The following is a 20,287-nucleotide window of genomic DNA, read 5'->3' as shown; positions in this document are numbered from 1 at the left end:
TAAAAATAAAAATAAATAAATAAAAATAAAATCAATTAAATTAGAACGTTTTAAGAAGCACTACACAGTACGTGGACCACAGGAAGTGATCAGAGAAGGAAGAAAGAGTAAGCCGTGTGGAAGGAATGCTGCCGAAGCCAACTAAGGGCAAGGGCTGATGTGGCGTGGTCTGCTACTTGAGTTGAGCCTTGCAGGTTTTCTCTTAGGAAGAGCATTAGATTTCTTTATTAATTGATGTGTATTGTGTCTACTTTTCTCTGGAGGTGCAGAAATCCATCAAAACTGATCTCGGCTCTCAAAGAGCTCACAGTCTTGTCGGGGAAGGCCCCGATACTTACAGAGTAAGATGCAAACTTACTGCGGGAACACAGGCATAGGGAGGAGCTAGCCAACTTTGAAAGTATCACAGGTGACATATGAGATGAGTCTTAAATGTTCAGAGGCACTGGAGCAGAAATTCCGGAGGAAAGCAGCCTGTGCAAAACTGATAAACGCAGGGATTCTCAAACTTGTAGGTGGGTAAGAATCACCCGAGAGGTCGGTTTAAAATGTAGACTGCAGGGATACACTCCCCGGTAAACTTTTGGTTCAATACCCAGGTAACACCCATTTTAACAAACTTCCCAGGACGACAGTCAGAAAATCATAGTTACAGAAGATATAGTTACATAGTTCTGAAATCATAGTTACAGAAGCTGGGGAGAGGCGGCTTCTGGGTCTCCGAATGAGGTCACACAACTAAAATTAAAAAAACGAAACCAAACTAACCCCTCCATTTGCGTCGCGCTTTCAGGGTGCTTGAGGCTTTCCTGTGCCTTACTTTGTCGGAGCCTTGCAACAACGCTGTGGGGTAGAAATTACAAGTCTCATTTCATAGGGGAGAAAACAGGTTTAGAGAGGAGGGATGAATTTGCTCAAGGTCACAAAGCGGAAGGGAGCACAGCAGAGACCAAAAACCGGGAGACTCGACTCCCAACTCGGAAGCTTTTCAACAAGGCAAGCTGGCCCAGAGTGGGTGGGGCTCAGACTCTCTCTCCAGGCCGGTTCCAAAATGGTGGGGGCAGTGGCGTCAGCAACGCCCCCGCCCCTTCCGTCCACCGCCCTCCTCCATCTCCAGGCCACCCAGGCGGGGGGAGGGGACGGCCCCGAGCAACCCACGTGACCGCCGACAACCGAGCGCGTGACGCATAGCGGCGGGCCCAACGCTTGCCTTGTCTTTTGGGAAACGTAGTTCTGATGGCAGCCAAGTCGGCGAGGAGAGGAGGGCGTAGGACTACATTTCCCAGAAGGCAGCGGGTCTACGCCGTCGCCGTCGTCGGAGAGCGGAGACGCTGGGCGCGCTGTGGGGCGGGGGCGAGGTTCGGGCTGGTTGTGCCGTTGCGAGCTGCAGCTGCGATCGCTGTGGTAGGCCCAGGTAAGTGAGCGCCTCCAATGGAAGTTAGGGCAGCTTAACCGGCTCTGGTGGTTTCGTCTCTTATCTTTTTTCCCCAGCTGCTGGGTCAGGGGCTCGGGGAAGGCCTGGCGTGGAGTCGCTCCCTCCAGCTTACACCCTCGCCTCTTCTGAGCGGGCTCCGCTCCCTCCGGCTCCTCCCCTTCTCCGCCCTTTAGGGCTTCCCCTGGCCCCGGCCTAGCTCCCGAGGCTCTGGGTAGCCTTCTCTCCAGAGCAGCTCCTACGCCGCTTTATCTTGCAGTCAGCCTGGGGGCGGCCACTCCCTACTCCTCCCCTTTTGGCCGTATGAACCCCGTTATTTGGATTTCTTTTCCCGGAACTCCTGAGTGCCCTTCCCCCCACCCAGTCCCCATTGGCCTGGTTCGGTCTTCTCCTAGGGCGCATGTGGCTGCCACTCAGTAAATGTTAGTACCACTTCCGTTCGTTCCAGCCTGGTGGCCAAAAAAGGGATAGTCCAAATTTGTCTCCTACGGGAATATTAGAGTTCTCACTTTTTTCTTGGGCTGGAGCTGAGGCCGGCTTGCATTCCAGTGGCAATCGGCGTGAGTTCTGTTTATATGAGGTGAATTATTTTGCTTCTCTTAGCACCTAAGCAACTTTTATCAACTGTTGACTTTGACTTTACAAATCTTAGGGGTGGAGCATGGCAGCAGAAGCTGGGAAGCAGCAATGGTGCACAGAAGTTGGAAGCCATCAGTGGCAGTACAGTGTTTATGGGGAATTTGTTAATTGGATTGAAGGGAAAGCCTCTGAGAGTATAGAAGGACCTGGCAGGAGAGAGGCAGTGAAGCTTCTGTTGGGAGCATAACAGAAGTATCCTGAACCAGTCGGCTTGAGTTCAAATCTTGGCCCTGCTATCTTTTGATCTTAGGTCAAGAGTCTTCATCTCCAGGTGCCTCAGTGTTCTTATCACTAAAACAGCAATGAGTAACAGTGACCCCTTTACAGGGTTATTGTGGAGACTAAATGAGATAAAATAAAAATCACTTAGCCACTGTTAAAACGTAATATCATTTATAGGATTTTTTTTAGAGTGTGCGCCGAGAGAGGTAAGGCGTGTATCACACCATTATTTTACTTCTGTTTCAGATGACCCTGACTTTTTTCGTTTGTGGAAATACTGTTGTAGTCTGTCCTGTTATTCTAGACAGTTTGACGTGTGTGTTATGATTTAGAAGCTTGTTAAATAGCCAAAACCGGCTGCTGTCATGAACAACTTGTGGAGCAAATCGGGTTCAGTTTGTTCTCTGCCGGGAGATGTATTTTGTGAACCAATGTTCATACGTTAATGATAAGTTTTACTGCAGCCATTTGGGCTTAATTGCATTTTGTAAGAGAGTTGTGTTGAGGTTTCTGTAAGAAGTGATTTGATTAAAAACCTCTATATCCAGTGTAATTCCATCTCTTTGTTTTTTAAACGTTTTAGCACCAGAGAAAGATCTCCAATTTTGGAGACTGATGTTTTTAGTTTTGTAGACTAGGTACAGTTCAATTTTAGCAGTGGTGATGTTAGTAGTGGTACCACCTTTGTGTATTTATTTAATACCAAGTATATAGGTACTTTTGAATTTGGTTTAGCCTGCAAAATATGGATTACAGAAAGAGTGATCTATTTTCTTCCGAGGAATTGGAGGGAGGAAGCTTGGAATATTTCTGAGATTAACACAGAGTTGGGAAATGATGATGACTGGGAGGGCACACAGACATAAGATTTACTATTATTATTATTATTTTTTGAGACAAAGTCTCGCTTTGTCGCCCAGGCTGGAGTGCAGCGGCACAATCTCGGCTCACTACAACCTCCGCCTCCTGGGTTCAAGCGATTCTCTTGCTTCTGCCTCCTGAGTAGCTGGGATTACAGGTGTGTGTCACCACGCCTGGCTCATTTTTGTATTTTTAGTAGAGACGGGGTTTCACCATGTTGGCCAGGCTAGTCTTGAACTCCTGACTTCAGGGGATCACCTGCCTCGGCCTCCCAAAGTGCTGGGATTACAGGCGTGAGCCACCGCTCCCGGCCACGATTTATTATTTTTGGAATGGATAGTCCTAACCACTAAGCATTTTAGGGCGCTACCCTGTTTCTGTAGGGCATAGTGACATCCTGAATGGAAAGAAGTCTGGTTAATGCTATTCTCTCAAATACAGGGTTTTGGTGGATTTTTTCACACATATTCTATAAACATCTAAGATCTGTTCACTGTTTGACTCTGGTTGATTGGGTAATTTATTCAACAAATAGTACTTGAGAGCCTATCATTTACCAGCTCCTGTTGTGGGCCTGTGAATATATTGGGGTGTGATGACAGATTGAGGTCTTGTCTTTTGGAAACTTAACAGGATTGTTGGGGGTGGGGAACACAAAAGGTAAGCAAATAAACTACAAATTGAGAAAAGTAACATAGAGGTGTCCAGTTCAGGACTCTGATAGACACTGAAAAGGGGGAGACCTAAGGGTGGTCAGTGAAGTTCTTTTTGGGGAGAGTGAGGAACCAATTTGTAGGATGTCAAGGAGAGGGTATCCAGGTAGAGGAAACAGTAAGTGCCCAAACTGGAAGATGGGAAGAATTTAGTGTGCTTTCAGAACTGAAAGGAGGCCAATTGTGTTTGACACTTTGGAGAGTGATTACAGATGAGTTGGAGAGAAAAGGTTATTAGGGAAGCCATTGAAGCCTTCTGATGGTAGGAAGGATTGCCATCTCTCTCTTTCTCTAATATGTATAGACACATACATATATAAAATTATTTACAACATTTTTTTTTTTTTTTTGAGATGGTGTTTCGCTCTTGTTGCCCAGGCTGGAGTGCAATGGCGCGATCTTGGCTCACTGCAACCTCTGCCTCCCAGTTCAAGCGATTCTCCTGCCTCAGCCTCCCAACTAGCTGGGATTACAGGGATGTGCCACCACGCCTGGCTAATTTTGTATTTTTAGTAGAGACAGGGTTTCTCCATGTTGGTCAGGCTGGTCTTGAACTCCCGCCCTTAAGTGATCCGCCTGCCTCTGCCTCCCGAAAGTGCTGGGATTACAGGCATAAGCCACTGCGCCCAGCCTACAACAGATGAAGGAGGGAGGAAGGAAGGGGTTTAAGGGGTGATTTATGTTTTAAAATCATTTCATGGAAGTATGGAAAATGGATTGTGAGGTATGTCAGTTAAGAGACTGAAGATGGTAGTTACCTGACAGAGCAAGAAAATAGAGATGGAAGAGCAGGAAGCAGAGATTGGAGGGTAAGTAGGTTTAATAGTCTCTGTAGGCTGCAGTGAGCCATGATCATGCCACTGCATGCCAGCCTGGGCAACAGAGTGATACCTGGATTCAAAACAAGTAAACATATTCTGCATGGTAGGACATTTTTTTTTTTTTTGAGACGGAGTCTCGCTCTGTTGCCCAGGCTGGAGTGTGGTGGTGCGATCTTGCTCACTGCATCATCCACTGCCTCCTGGGTTCAAGCGATTCTGCTGCCTCAGCCTCCCAAGTAGCTGGGGTTACAGGCACCCGCCACCACACATGGCCTCTTTTTTTTTTTCTGGAGGTGGAGTCTTGCTCTGTTGCCCAGGCTGGAATGCAGTGGCACTATCTTGGCTCACTGCAACCTCTGTCTTCCAGGTTCAAGCAGTTCTCCCTGCCTTAGCCTCCCAAGTAGCTGGGATTACAGGCGGCCTGCTACCACGCCTGGCTAATTTTTGTATTTTTTTTTTTCTTGAGACAGAGTTGCTCTCTTGTCACCCAGGCTGGAGTGCAATGGCATGGTCTCGGCTCACTGCCACCTCTGCTTCCAGGGTTCAAGCGATTCTCCAGCCTCAGCATCCCAAATAGCTGGAATTATAGGCATCCACCACTATGTCCAGCTAATTTTTGTATTTTTAGTAGAGACAGACAGGGTTTCACCATGCTGGCCAGGCTGGTCTCGAACTCCTGACCTGAATTGATCCGCCCGTTTTGGCTTCTCAAAGTGTCGGGAAAGGCGTGAGCCACCACACCTGGCCTAATTTTTATATTTTTAGTAGAGACGGGGTTTTGCCATGTTGGCCAGGTTGGTCTTGAACTCCTGACCTCAGGTGATCCAACGGGCTCGGCCTTCTAAAGTTCTGGGATTATAGGCGTGAGCCACCACGCCCAGCCTGCAGCAGGACATTACATTCTTAATCTATGGCCTGTGGACTCCAGGGAGCCCATGAACTCTGTAAAATGTTTTTGAGTAGGGGTGCATTTTCTCAGGGAAAATGTCTTCTCCTTCTACCATATTCGTTAGAGTTTCAAAAAAGTTAAGAAATAATGTTCTAGACCCTATAATGCAGCTTTATAATCCATAAAAATGTAGGCTGGGCATAGTGGCTCATGCTTATAATCCCAGCACTTTGGGAGGCTAAGGTGGGAGGATCCCTTGACCCCAGGAGTTCAAGGTATCAGTGAGCTATGATTGCACCACTGCACTCCAGCCTGGGCGACAGAGCCAGACCCTGTCTCTAAGGAAGAAAAAGGTAATTGCTCAAGGCTTGCTTACCAAGGCAGTAAGAGACACGGGTACCCTTTCTAAAAGATTGACCTTATTAATTTTTCAAGGGAACTAATTTTTTTTTTTTTTTTCTTGAGATGGAGCCTCGCTCTGTTGCCCAGGTTGGAGTGCAGTGGCGCGATCTCGGCTCACTGCAACCTCAGCCTCCCAGGTTCAAGTGATTCTCCTGCCTCAGCTTCCCAAGTAGCTTGGACTACAGGCGCCCACCACCACACCCGGCTAATTTTTGTATTTTTAGTAGAGACAGGGTTTCACCGTGTTAGCCAAGATGGTCTCCATCTCCTGACCTCATGATCTGCCCGCCTCAGCCTCCCAAAATGCTGGGATTATAGCTGTGAGCCACCGTGCCTGGCCTACAGTGTTTTTTTGTGAGGATAAGTAGTATGTTTTAATGATGTGCTGTAGAAATCTTAGTTTCTTTTTGTCTAGAAGATAGGGTCTGGTTTTGCTTATAAGTGAGGAAGCTGAAATTTGGTGAGTCCAATTTGACAAAAATTCATTTTCTAATGTTTTCTTTCATTGAATTTTGTTTACAATACATATTTTAGGTGCTCCAGAAATGGAGCTTTTTGTTTGTTCGTTTGTTCGTTTGTTTGTTTGTTTTGAGATGAAGTTTCGCTCTTGTTGCCCAGGCTGGAGTGCAATGGTGCGATCTCAGCTCACCGCAACCTCTGCCTCCTGGGTTCAAGTGATTCTCCTGCCTCAGCCTCCCGAGAAGCTGGGATTACAGGCATGTACCACCATGCCTGGCTAATTTTGTATTTTTAGTAGAGATGAGGTTTCTCCACGTTGGTCAGGCTGGTCTCGAACTTCTGACCTCAGGTAATCCACCCGCTTTGGCCTCCAAAAGTGCTGGGATTACAGGCATAAGCCACCGCCCCCAGCCCTGGCTGATTTTTTTTGTATTTTTTAGTAGAGGTGGGGTTTCGCCAGTTTGGCCAGGTTGGTCTTGAACTCCTGACCTCAGGTGATCCACCCGCCTCATCCTCCCAGAGTAATGGGATTACAGGCTTGAGCCACCACGCCCGACCTAGAAAAGGAGCATTTTAAGTGTGCTTTCCTTCAGTGATTTAGTTTGTCAGATGTATACTCATATCTTTTGTAGTGTATTTTCAGATAATAGTGTTTCTTTGGAAGCGTAGGATGTGATGTGCTTTCTGCCACAGAGTTGAGTTATATACCACTGAAAAAAGCATGTATTTAGGCAGATGTTTTCAACCTCTGCCTAAAAAGTTTTATGGACTAAATCCAATCTGCAGATATATTTTCTTTGGCTCATACAGTGTTGTAAATTTGAATTAGTTGTCAACATTTAAAAAGGAGATTTTGTATAAAAATGTGGATTCAGGCTGCTTTTGAAAAAGCAGATCTGGCAGCCATGGATCTGCTTTTCTGCTTTGCAGCAACCATCTTTTATAGTTGGGGCATGTCATTTCCAGTTTGCCCTAGACCCTGCCAACAGTCTGACATGTAGCCCTGACCTGGACAGAGTGTCAGTTGGTATTTACTATTTTATACCTTTATATTACTTGTCTATTTTCCATCTTTTATTACCTGTTCTGGATATATCATAGAAGTCTCTGATACCCCCATTAAAAGTCACTTTACTGTCTTACATCATCATTGACCTTTTTTTTCTGTCTTGGTACCTTATATCCTTCGTTAGTTTCTTCTTAAAAAAAAAAAAAAAAGATTTTAGGCAGCTTTGAAAGATAGAGTTGAAGCAATGCAGGGGGAACCCCCAAAACACTGAATTACTTTGTTTCCAAATTGAAGAAAAACAGACTTTTGGAGAGCATAGAGGTATTGGTCTCACCCTTGCCTGTGCCTTGTTTAGCTGGTATGTGTTCAGTGTCCTCACTTTTGTTCTGCTTGGTTTGCTTTATAGCATCTGCAGTGTTGTCACTGCATAGCTTGGCCTGTCTCAGAAGGCCAAGCAGAGTTGTTGAATGTCTCAGTATAAGATTTTTGGCTCTTGTCCTGAGACATAACAACTAAGGTTATTCTATTATTTTTTAAAATAATAGACTACTGTGAAGTCCATTGCATTGTTTTCAGTAGTGCCATGTGATTTTTTTGTGTGTATGTGAGGTTAACAACTCAATTTCCTTTTTCTCGATTTTAGTAAAAAGGATGGCATGAATAAAGGATTGATAGAGGAAGCATAGAGGTGAGACTGTATTGTAAAGTTAACGAGGAAGTTTCTTTACTCAAGGGCTTTCCTTTATATCAGGGCTTCACAGAAGATGGTCCCAGTTTATCTAAAGACTATGTCCTAGAGTCTTGACTAATTCCTTTGACTTGAAAGACTGTCGGCTATCAGAAAAAAACTTTTAATATAAAAGTGATTGATGAATTGGTCAGATTCCGGTGTTGAGTTGCCCAATAGAAAAAGAGATTTAGTGGCTGGGTGTGGTGGCTCACACCTGTAATCCCAGCACTTTGGGAGGCTGTGGTGGTTGGACCACTTGAGGTCAGGAGTTTGAGACTAGCTTGGCCAACATGGCGAAACCCATCTCTACTAAAAATAGAAAAATTAGGCAGGTGTGGTGGTGTGCGCCTGTAATCTCAGCTGCTTGGGAGGCTGAGGCAGGAAAATCACTTGAACCCGGGAGGCAAAGGTTGCATGAGCTGAGATTGTACCACTATACTCTAGCCTGGGCAACAGAGGAGACCCCATCTCAAAAAGAAAAAAGTTAAATTTTTAAATATAAGAAATTTTTGTTTCAGGCATAAGATGACTCTTTACATAGGCTTGCCTTGTATACTCATAAGTTCTTATTATTTAAGTGTTAAAGAGTTGCTGTATCAGCTTGGCTTTGGCAGTTTTGATGTATCTTTGTACACATGTATCTATTACACTGGGAAATGTCCTGAAAGAGGCCTTTCTTGACTCCTCTATAATAGCACTCCTCTTCAAAAATCATTGTTGTTTCCCTCCCCAACCCTACATTATTACTATATAACATGATATTTATTTTTAATCTATCGTGTTTCATCCTTCATGTCTTTAGAGAGTAAGAGGGATTTCTTTTATTCAATGTTGAATCTAGTCACTACCTAGGACATTGAGTCATGTAGAAAAGGCGTAGTAAATATTGAAAAAAGGATGGGTTAATATGGGAATAAGTAAATAACTGACTTGGTGGCGTTCTCTGAAGTGCTGCCATTGTCAAGTCCTGGTTCACTCAGATTCTTTTAAGTTAGCAGTTGAAAATAATTTGTACAGTGGTAGGTGAGTAGATTGCCAAGGGGCAAGAGGGTACTTTCTGGAGTGATAGAAATATTCTGTTTTGGTTGTGGTGGTGGTTACACAGTATGTTTTGTCAAAACTCATCGAACTGTATTTTTTTTTTTTTTTTAGACAGAGTCTCGCTCTGTTGCCCAGGCTGGAGTGCTGTGGCGCGGTCTTGGCTCACTGCAACCTCTGCCTTCCAGATTCAAGCAATTCTACCGCCTGAGCCTCCTGAGAAGCTGGGATTATAGGCACATACCACCACACCCAGCTAATTTTTGTGTTTTTAGTAGAGACAGGGTTTCACCATGTTGGCCAGGATGGTCTTGAACTCCTGATCTCAAGTGATCTGCCCCCTTGGCCTCCCAAAGTGCTGGGATTACAGGCATGAGCCACTGCGCCTGGCCATCGAACTGTATTCTTAAGATGTGTACATACGTTGTGTGTGAATTAAAAAGTTGATTTGGCCTGGCCTGGTGGCTCCCGCCTGTAATCCCAGCACTTTGGGAGGCTGAGATGGGCGGATCACGAGGTCAGGAGATCGAGACCATCCTGGCTAACATGTTGAAACCTCGTCTCTACTAAAAATACAAAAATTAGCTGGGCATGGTGGTGGGCGCCTGTAGTCCAAGCTACTTGGGAGGCTGAGGCAGGAGAATGGCATGAACCCGGGAGGCGGAGCTTGCAGTGAACTGAGATTGTGCCACTGCACTCCAGCCTTCCAGCCTGGGTGACAGAGTGAGACTCCATCTCAAAAAAAAAAAAGTTGATTTAAGGCTGGGCACAGTGGCTCATAGCCTGGGCATGGGCAACATGATGAAACCCCACCTCTACAAAATAAAATAAAATAAAAAATTAGCCGGTGGTGGCATGAGCCTGTAGTCCCAGCTACTTAGGGGGCTGAGGCAGGAGGATTGCTTGAACCAAGGAGGTTGAGGCTCTGGTGAGCCAAGATTGCACCATTGCACTCTCACCTGGGTGACAAAGTGAGACCCTGTCTCAAAAAAATAAAAAATAAAATAAAAATTTGTATTCAAAACCCATTCTATCAAGGCTATTCTGCAGAACTGTAGGTAACTATAGTAAGTAGGTTGTGATAATGATAGTTTTCTGAGTTGTCCTCCTCCTTCAGTCAGAACAGTTGTGCGTTTATATTTTATACTTTGAGGCTCTGCTTAACATTTCATTTTTTGTTTTTATTTTTATTTTGAGATAGGGTCTTGTTTTGTCACCCAGGCTGGAGTATGGTGGCGTGATCATGGCTAACAACAGCCTGGACTTCTTGGGCCCAGGGAGTCCTCCTACCTCAGCCTCCTGAGTAGCTAGGACTATAGGTGCCCACCACCATGTCTGGCTAATTTTTGTAGTTTTATAGAGACAGGGTTTCACCATGTTGCCCAGGCTGGTCTTGAACTCCTTCCTCAGCTTCCCAAAGTCCTGGGATTACAGGTGTGAGCCACCACACCCGGCCAACATTTTATTTTTAAAAAGATAAAACTGATAAGTCCCCTAATACCCTTGTACACTACCCCAGGGTTTATTCAAGCAGAGCACACATTTTATGAAAGCCCTGGTGGGGCAGGGAGGTGTCTTCATTTTTTCCCCCCTGCTCACAGACAGATGCTGGTTGAAAAAATTCAGACATTACAGAAATAGGTAATGTAGAAAGTAAAAGTTTCTCATAATGTCATTCTTCAGGCCAGTGTTTGGATATATAGAAGAGATTTTTACTGTTTTGGTGCGTCATATGTATATATATTTTTTCCTTTGGTACTAGATGAAGGTATTTCTGAATAGTAAAGATAAATAGGAACTGTGGAGGAGAAATAGGGATGCACTTCGTGGGTTTGTTTATTATGAAAGCTTAATATTTAGCATCTTGCTTCAGAAGAACTTAAATTGTAAAAGCCTGTTCTGATAATTCGTCTTTTCCTTGGAAATTTAGAAGGTGACATTAATTCTTGGGTTAATGGTGAATGCTTTGTCTTATTCGTAGTGTAGAACCTAGCTTGCCTCTTCTCTTCCTTTATTTCTGTTTCAGTCTTTTTTTTTTTTTGAGATAGAGTCTCGCTCTGTCGCCTAGGTTGGAGTGAAATGGCACGATCTTGGCTTACTGCAACCTCTGCCTCCCAGTTCAAGCAATTCTCCTGCCTCAGCCTCCGGAGTAGCTGGGATTACAGGCATCCACTACCACGCCTGGCTAATTTTTGTATTTTTAGTAGATTCGGGGTTTCGCCATGTTGGCCAGGCAGATTTCGAACTCCTGACCTTAGGTGATCCGGCCGCCTTGGCCTCCCAAAGTTGTGGGATTACAGGTGTGAGGCACTATAACCAGCCTGTTCAATTTTAAATGGAGGTAGAAATCTCTGTCTAGCTGCAGGGGGGGTTATTGTGATGGTTAGATGATTAACCCACTGACAGGCACGTGGTAGGTATTCAGCACATGAATATCATTATTATTTTTTTTTTTCTGTGAAGATTTTGACACTTTAGATAATAATATTATTGTATATGGAAACAAGAAGATAGGTTGTTTGGTAGCTATTTGGAAAAGGAAAGTAGTCATAAGAAGTTAAATCTGAAAAGACAATGAGAAACACTCAGAACCCTCAACCCACAGCAGTTGGAAAGAACAAAGGATACCAAAAAGGCAATATTTTAAGATAGTGAAGGATGGTGTAATTATTCAATAAATGGTTCTAGAAAAATTGGTTGACCATTTTGAAAATTAGATTATTAATACTGACAAAATAAGTCTCATATGAAAACCAGAGAGATGCAAATGAAATTGAGATACCGTTTTCTTCCTGAGATTTCCACCATGACAAAAAAATATGATGATTATTGTTGGTGAAGGTTTGGGGAAATTCTCAAACACTGCTGGTAGCAGTATAAATTGCTGTAGCCTTTTCTAGAGGACAACACTATGTACTTCGAGGAACACACCTTAAGGATTCCTATTGGACAGGTCCTTAGAGATAAGAATAATCATTACAGTATTATTTATGTAAGTGAAAAACTGATAGCAACCTAAATATATGCCACTATGGGACTGCTTATGGTACATTCATGTAGTGGAATGCTAGGTAGAAAAGAGGTGGAGACTGGAAAGTCATGTTTATTGACATAATACAGTGAATTTAAAAAAAGTCCAGAATTAATGCTTTTGTTTGGTTTAAAAACCTTTATGTCGGACTGGGTGTGGTTGCTCACACCTGTAATCCCAGCACTTTGGGAGGCTGAGGTGGGCGGATTGCGAGGTCAGGAGTTCAAGACCAGCCTGGCCAACGTAGTGAAACCCCGTCTCTACTAAAAATAAAAAAAAATTAGCTGGGCATTGTGGCAGGTGCCTGTAGTCCCAGCTACTTGGGAGGCAGAGGTTGCAGTGAGCCGAGATCGCGCCCCTGCACTCCAGCCTGGGTGACACAGCGAGACTCTCTCTCAAAAGAAAAAAAAAAAACCTTTATGACAGACTGGGCGCAAAAACCAAACCTTTATGGCTCTCCATTTCTGCCTTGATCAGTGTCTATTAAGTATATATTGAGCTCTAAAAATTTAGTTCCTCAGTCATACTGGCTATATAGAACTACATGATATAGGACATTTCATTCTCAGAAAGTTCTAGTAGACAGTGCTGGTATACATTGCCCTTTCTTTCTTCCTTTCTTCCCTTCTTCCCCCTTTCCTTTTCCTCCTTCCTTCTCCCCACTCCAGTCTTCCTTCCCCTCCCTTCCCCTGAGGTTAACTGATCCTCCCACTTCCCCCTCCCAAAGTGCTGGGATTACAGTCTTGAGCCACCGCTGTACCAGTCTACCTTGCCTCTTCATATCTTTGTCAGCATCTTCTGCCGGGGCCTGCTAGTACATGCAGTTTTCCATCCTTAGATTTCACAGAAGAGTTTCCGAATTTCCTTTGTCATTTATGTATCACCATTTTCATATTAACTAATTAAACTCTACCTCTTAGCCCACAATGGACATGTTCAGAATGCAGAGAGAATGCTGTTACCTCTATGCTGAAAGTAAACAATTTGGGGACAATTTTACTGAATCTGTTAGTTCTGGAGTATGCATATACATAACTTTGAGTTTCTGTTCTTTAAAAACAGTGCTGGGTGTGGTGGCTTACACCTGTAATCCCAGCACTTTGGGAGGCCGAGGTGGGCAAATCACTTGAGGTTAGGAGACCAAGACCCGCCTGACCAACATGGAGAAACCCTGTCTCTACTAAAAATACAAAATTAGCCGGGCGTGGTGGCGCATCCCTGTAATCCCAGATACTGGGGAGGCTGAGGCAGGAGAATCGCTTGAACCTGGGAGGTGGAGGTTGCGCTCCATTGCACTCCAGCTTGGGCAACAAGAGTGAAACTCCATCTCAAAACAAACAAAAAGCAGCTAGGTAGGGGCCGGGCATGGTGGCTCATGCCTGTAATTCCAACACTTCAGGAGGCTGCGGCAGGTGGATCATCTGAGGTCAGGAGTTCAAGACCATCCTCGCCAACATGGTGAAATCCTGTCTCTACGAAAAATACAAAAATTAGCTGGGCAAGCACCTGTAATCGCAGCTACTCAGAAGGCTGAGGCAGGAGAATCGCTTGAACCCAGGAGGCAGAGGTTGCAGTTAGCCGAAATTGCTCCACTGCACTCCAGGCTGGGTGGCAGGAGTGAAACTCCATCTCAAAAAAAAAAAAAAAAAGACTGGGCGCGACGGCTCATGCCTGTAATCCCAGCACTTTGGGAGGCCGAGGCGAGCAGATCACTTGAGGTCAGGAGTTCGAGATCAGCCTGGCCAACACGGTGAAACCCCCTCGCTACTAAAAATACAAAAGTTAGCCAGGCATCGTGGTGGGCGCCTGTAATCCCAGCTACTCGGGAGTCTGAGGCAGGAGAATTGCTTGAACCTGGGAGGCAGAGGTTGCAGTGAGCCAAGATCATGCCACTGCACTTCAGCCTGGGTGACAAAGTGAGACTGTCTGGAAAAAAAAAAACAACTAGGTAGGAAATAGGTTTTTTTTTTTTCTTTTTGTGTTTTTTTGGAGACAACCTTGCTTTGTCACCCAGGCCTCAGTACAGTGGCATGAACATAGCTGACTGTAGCCTCAAATTCCTGAGCTTAAGTGATCTTCCTGCATCAGACTCCTGAGTAACTGGGACTGCAGGTGTGTACCACCATGCCTGGTGATTTAGCAAATTTTTTTTTTCTTTTTTTTAGTAGAGACGGGGTTTCACCGTGTTAGCCAGGATGGTCTCGATCTCATGACCTTGTGATCCACTCACCTCGGCCTCCCAAAGTGCTGGGATTACAGGTGTGAGCTACCGCGCCCGGCGATTTAGCAAATTTTTTGTAGAGACAGGGTCTCATTTTGTTGCCCAGGTTAGTCTTAAACTCCTGGCCTCCAACCATCTGCCCACTTCAGCTTCCTCAGAGTGCTAGGATTATATGGGTAAAACATCGTGCTTAGCCTGAACTAGAATTTAGATTAAGTACCACATTTGATGTTACTTGATTTTTCTGTTTGTGGGAAATTTGGAAATTAGGCATTAAGTACTTGCCTATGAGTGCTAGGCATTTATTGGAATGGAAATATGTGGTATGAAAAATCTTTTTTGATTGGTATCATTTTCAGATTTAATTCCTATCCAGATTATTTTTTTAGGGGTAGACTAATTTATTGCTTAGATTGGGGCTTCAAGTGTTGTCTTCAGGATACTGGATATTTATGATGAGTGAGCTAAAGCTTGTTTAGTGTCTATTTTGGGGCCATGGTAGGCAGATCTCTTCCCACTGGTTAGTGTTATTACAGCTGTTGTGATGATCTCATTGAATGTAGCTAAAATGGACTTTTAGTCAGCAACACTTTTAGAAGATTTAGTGTAATGAGCGAGCTTTTCGGGCTTTTGTTTTGTTTTGTTTTTTTGGAGACAAGGTCTTATTTCATTGCCCAGGCTGGAGTGCAGTGGTGCAATCACAGCTTACTACAGCCCCTCAAACTCCTGGGCTTGAAAGGTGACTCCTGATCCTGAGAGGATCGAGTGATCCTTCCACCTCAGCTTCACAAGTAAGTAGCTGGGACTGTAGGTGCATGCCACCATGCCCAGCTGCTCGTTCGTTCTTTCTTTCTTTTCTTTTTTAATTATTATTATTTTGTTTTTGAGACGGAGTCTTGCTCTGTTGCCTAGGCTGGAGTGCAGTGGCGCGATCTCAGCTCACTGCAAGCTCCGCCTCCCGGGTTCACGCCATTCTCCTGCCTCAGCCTCCCAAGTAGCTGGGAGTACAGGTGCCCACAAAGCCAGGATGGTCTCCATCTCCTGAGCTGGTGATCCGCCCGCCTCGGCCTCCCAAAGTTCTGGGATTACAGGCGTGAGCCACCATGCCCGGCCCTGTTTTTTATTTTTTGTAGAGACGGGGTCTCCCTGTGTTGTCTAGGCTGGTCTTTTTTTTTTTTTTTTTTCTTTTTGAGTCAGCTTCTCGCTCTATTACCAGGGCGGGAGTGCAGTGGCGCGATGAGTGGCGCAATGTCAGCTTACTACAACCTCCGCTGCCCCTGCACCGGGTTTAAGCGATTCTGCTGCCTCAGCCTCCCAAGTAGATGGGATTACAGGTTTGCGCCACCATGGCCAGCTAATATTTGTGTTTTTAGTAGAGACGAGGTTTCACCATGTTGCCCAGACTGGTCTTTAATGCCTGTGCTCAAGTAATCCTCCCACCTCGGCCTCCTAAATTGCTGGGGTTACAGGCATGAGCCACCTTACCTGGCCAAACTGGCTTTTACATTTCATCATCCCTGTAAGGCCTTTGTTTCCCTGGTTCTGGGTAAGTTAATCACTCTGTATCAAGTGTATTCTAGCAGGGATGGCAATATCTTTGATTTCTGTTTTCCTCCAACATTTTGTTATGAAAGATTTCGAGCATACAAAAAAGTTGAAACAATTGTACAGTACAGTGAGACCTATATGTCCATCACCTAGATTTTACATTTGTTAGCATTTGCTTAATTGCTTTGTCACTTCTTTCCACTAATCAACTCATTTTACTTTTTTCGTGGTAAAATATGTATAAGATAAAATTTTATCATCTTAATCATTTGTTTTTGTGGATACGTTTCACAGTTTATTTACATTTTAAGACGAACCTTGATCTCAGAATCACATATCCCTATGTGTTTGTTTTTTTGTTGACTTCACGTAAAGGCATGGTTTGTTACACAAAGAATATAAATATTTACCATGTCTGTTACATGTAACACATAAGAACAGCTTGTAGCAGAAATTCATCAACCCGCCTATATTAAGGTTCTCCAGAGGGACAGAACCAAAGGATATATGTATAAATAAAAGCGAGTTTATTAGGAAGAATTGGCTCTCACAGTTACAGGGTGAAGTTCCATGATAGGCTGTCTGCAAGCTGGGGAAAGAGAGAAGCTGGTCACGTGGCTCAGTCCAAGTCCAAAAGTCTCAAAACCAGGGAAGCCAACAGTGCAGCCCTTAGTTTGAAGTGAAAGGGCCCGAGAGCCCCTGGGAGGCCTCCAGTGCAAGTCCCAGAGTCCAAAGGCTGAAGAACCTGGAGTTTGATGTCTAAGGGCAGGAGGAGAGGAAGCCAAGCATCTGTCACAGCATGAGAGAGTGAGCAGACTCAGCAAGCAATCTACTTATCCCCCTTCTTCTGCCTGCGTTGTTTAGCTGTGCTTAAAGCTGATTGAATGGTGTTCCACCCACATTGAGGGTCCAGCTGGACACGTGGGCTGGTTCCTCTCACAGTCCACTCACTCGCATGTCAGTCCTCTCTGGCAGCACCCTCACAGGCATACCCAGGAACATTGCCTCATCAGCCATATAGCTATCCCTCTGTCCAGTCAAGTTGACACCTAATATTAACCGTCACAGCCCTTACCATTTTTTTTGGTATAAATATAGGTATCAAAATAATTCTGGACATATTTTGGATTTTTTTTTGTTGTGCATATTTTGGATACTACTAGAAGTCAGCACCTGCACCACTTCAAAAATTAACATAATTTGTGATAATATTTATTTTACCTGCTACTTTAAACAATTTTGGCTGCAGTTTTTCACTAAGCAAAATAAAGCGTGCCATTTCTGTTTTTTCCTTCTTAAGATTTTTGCTTTTCGGCTGGGCGCAGTGGCTCACGCCTGTAATCCCAGCACTTTGGGAGGCTGAGGCGGGCGGATCACGAGGTCAGGAGATTGGGACCATCCTGGCTAACACGGTGAAACCTTGTCTCTACTAAAAATACAAAAAAATTAGCCGGGCGTGGTGGCGGGCGCCTGTAGTCCCAGCTACTTGGGAGGCTGAGGCAGGAGAATGGCGTGAACCCAGGAGGCGGAGCTTGCAGTGAGCCGAGATCAGGCCACTGCACTTGAGCCTGGGTGACAGTGCGAGACTCCGTCTCAAAAAAAAGATTTTTACTTTGCAGAAATACGTGCCGCTGCCACCTGACACCTCTCACCACGCTTTTGTTTTGTAAACCTGAATTCTCTTTAGAGTACCTCAGGTTTATGTTTAAATGACAGTGCCCTAACAAGAGAAAAAAAAATTATGCTGTATTTTTCTTCCCATTATCTGAAATGATAATGGGTATGTATATATATACATATATAAATAAATATATATTCTTACAAATGTCCAGGTCATGTTTACCAGCAGAAATTCTTAATGTGTGGGTATTTTGCATTGTGATATTTAATTAAGACATTAATATGAGTAGAAGGTTGACTTAAGTTTAAGATCCGCTAAAATTTTCTTTCTTTTTTTTTTTTTTTTTCCAGATGGAGTCTTGCTCTGTTGCCCAGGCTGGAGTGCAGTGGCGTGATCTCGGCTCACTGCAATCTCCACCTCCTGGGTTCAAGCAGTTCTCCTGCCTCAGCCTCCAGAGTAGCTAGGACTACAGGCACCCACCACCATGCCTGGCTAATTTTTGTAATTTTAGTAGAGATGGGGTTTCACCATGTTAGTCAGGCTGGTCTCGAACTCCTGACCTCAGGTGATCCACCCACCTCGGCCTCCCAAAGTGTTGGGATTATAGGTGTGAGCCACCATGCCTGGCCAAGATCTGCTAAAATTAGTTGTCATGGTTTTACTTCTGGTGGCTGTGGAAGCTACTTATTTTCTTTGGATGTCATTAGATGTCTTAGCTTTTGAAGTACAACTTTAATGCTGTATGGATTTTGCCATTTTGCTAACACTGGTGTGCTGCATGCGTCCACAATCCCGCTGGAATTAATTTTTCCATTCATAATAATTTTTATTATAAACCTAACTGATGGAGCTTCTGGGTATTTAGGTCTACATTCTACTTTCAAGTTATATATTCTGCTTTCATTTTTTTGTTTGTTCATTTATTTGCTTTTTGAGACAAGGTCTCACTGTCCCACAGGCTGGAGTACAGTGGCACGAACATACAAACTCCTGGGCCCAAATGATCCTCCTGCCTCAGCCTCCGGAGTAGCTGGGACCACAAGTGTGTGCCACAATGCCTGGCTAATTTTCTTTATATTTTGTAGAGACCAAGTCTTGCCATGTTGCCCAGGTTGATCTGGAACTCCTGGGCTGAAGTGAGCTTCCCATCTTAGCCTCTCAAAGTGCTGGGATTACAGGTGTGAGACATCTGTTTTGATTTTTTTTTTTTTTTTTTTTTTGAGATGGAGTCTCACTCTGTCGTCCAGGCTGGAGTGCAGTGGCATGATCTCCTCTCACTGCAAGCTCTGCCTCCCGGGTTCACGCTGTTCTCCTGCCTCGGCCTCCCGAGTAGCTGGGACTACAGGTGCCAGCCACCACGCCCGGCTAATTTTTTGTATTTTTAGTAGAGACGAGGTTTCACCATGTTAGCCAGGATGGTCTGGATCTCCTAACCTGTGATCCGCCTGCCTCGGCCTCCCAAAGTGCTGGGATTACAGGCGTGAGCCATCATGCCCAGCCTCTGTTTTGATTTTCTAAGGCATATAGATAGATTTGTCAGTCTTTACCTTTATGGTTTATACTTACAGAATTTTGTTTGAAATCCTTCCTCACCCTGAATTCATACAGATATTCTCTTCTGTTTTCTTCTAAAAATTTTAAAGCTTTTCACAGTTAGTTTTTTTTTTTAATTGGTTATTTTATTTTATTTTGAGACAGACTGGGCATGGTGGCTTGCACATGTAATCCCACCACTTTGGGAGGCTGAGGCAGGAGGATTGCTATGATCATGCCACTGCATTCCAGCCTGGGTGACAGTAAGACCCCATCTCTAAAAACAAAAATAGAATGCTGGTTGTGGTAAGCTGCTAATGTTGCTTATAAGTGCTTTGGAAATAAGATTCATTTTGTGAGGAACTTTCTACTTAAGAATGACCAAGTGGCTTTGTGGGAAGGAAGAGGGTTGCCATTTGTTAATGGTGTTTATAAATTGCTGTTGGATTAGTATAAGCTGCAAAGCAGCTAGTAATTTATTTTCTTTAACTAGGAGAATCAGATAATATGGACATTTTGGATAGACATCTTTTTAATTTTCTAAATATTTCCAAAATTGGTAATGTTATTTCTAATTAGGAAGTTTGGTTGAAAATAAGTTTCTGAATTCTGTGTCAAATCTAGTAGCTACTTCCAATTTGTAATTAAAAAAAGAAAAAGTCTTCAAAGGTTGAATGTGCCTTCATGGATTCTCCAGCATGAGCAAACTAAAGTATCCAAAACTGAATTAAAAATTTCATCTAAATTATACCTTCTTCTTAGCTTTACTATACTTAGTGTCAAACTGATTTCTTAGATTTCATAGTCACTTAATTTTGAAACCTTGGTTCCTTTCCTCTCTATTACTTCTACGTCTAGTCAGTTATTTGTTGAATGCCATGTATGTGTAAAGCAGTTTCAGATTTCACTTCTGTGAGTTCTGTTTCCATTGCTATTGGATGCCTAGTGAGGAAAGCTCCTTTTCTCATATCTACCTGTACAATTTTACTTGCGGGTTTTTGTTTTTTTTTTTTTTGAGACAGAGTCTCGCTTTGTCGCCAGGCTGGAGGTGCAGTGGCGCCATCTCAGCTCACTGCAACCTCCAACTCCCTGGTTCAAGCGATTTTCCTGCCTCAGCC

General features: G+C 44.1%; 1 protein-coding gene across 2 annotated transcripts in view; it reads left to right on the top strand.

The window, feature by feature from the left end:
- Positions 1 to 1,187: 1,187 nt before the first annotated feature.
- The window catches only part of THRAP3 (thyroid hormone receptor associated protein 3), a 77,740-nt gene continuing 58,640 nt past the window's right edge, over positions 1,188 to 20,287 (top strand). For both annotated transcript variants that reach the window (XM_054495792.2, XM_054495779.2), the window contains exon 1: positions 1,188 to 1,414. The gene's annotated coding sequence lies outside the window, so the exon portion shown is untranslated. The remainder of the gene's footprint in view (positions 1,415 to 20,287) is intronic.

Source organism: Pongo pygmaeus, chromosome 1, assembly GCF_028885625.2.
Source record: "Pongo pygmaeus isolate AG05252 chromosome 1, NHGRI_mPonPyg2-v2.0_pri, whole genome shotgun sequence".
Lineage (NCBI taxonomy): Eukaryota > Metazoa > Chordata > Mammalia > Primates > Hominidae > Pongo > Pongo pygmaeus.
The sequence above is the reverse complement of the archived record's forward strand: the minus strand, read 5'-3'. Positions and strand labels throughout refer to the sequence as shown.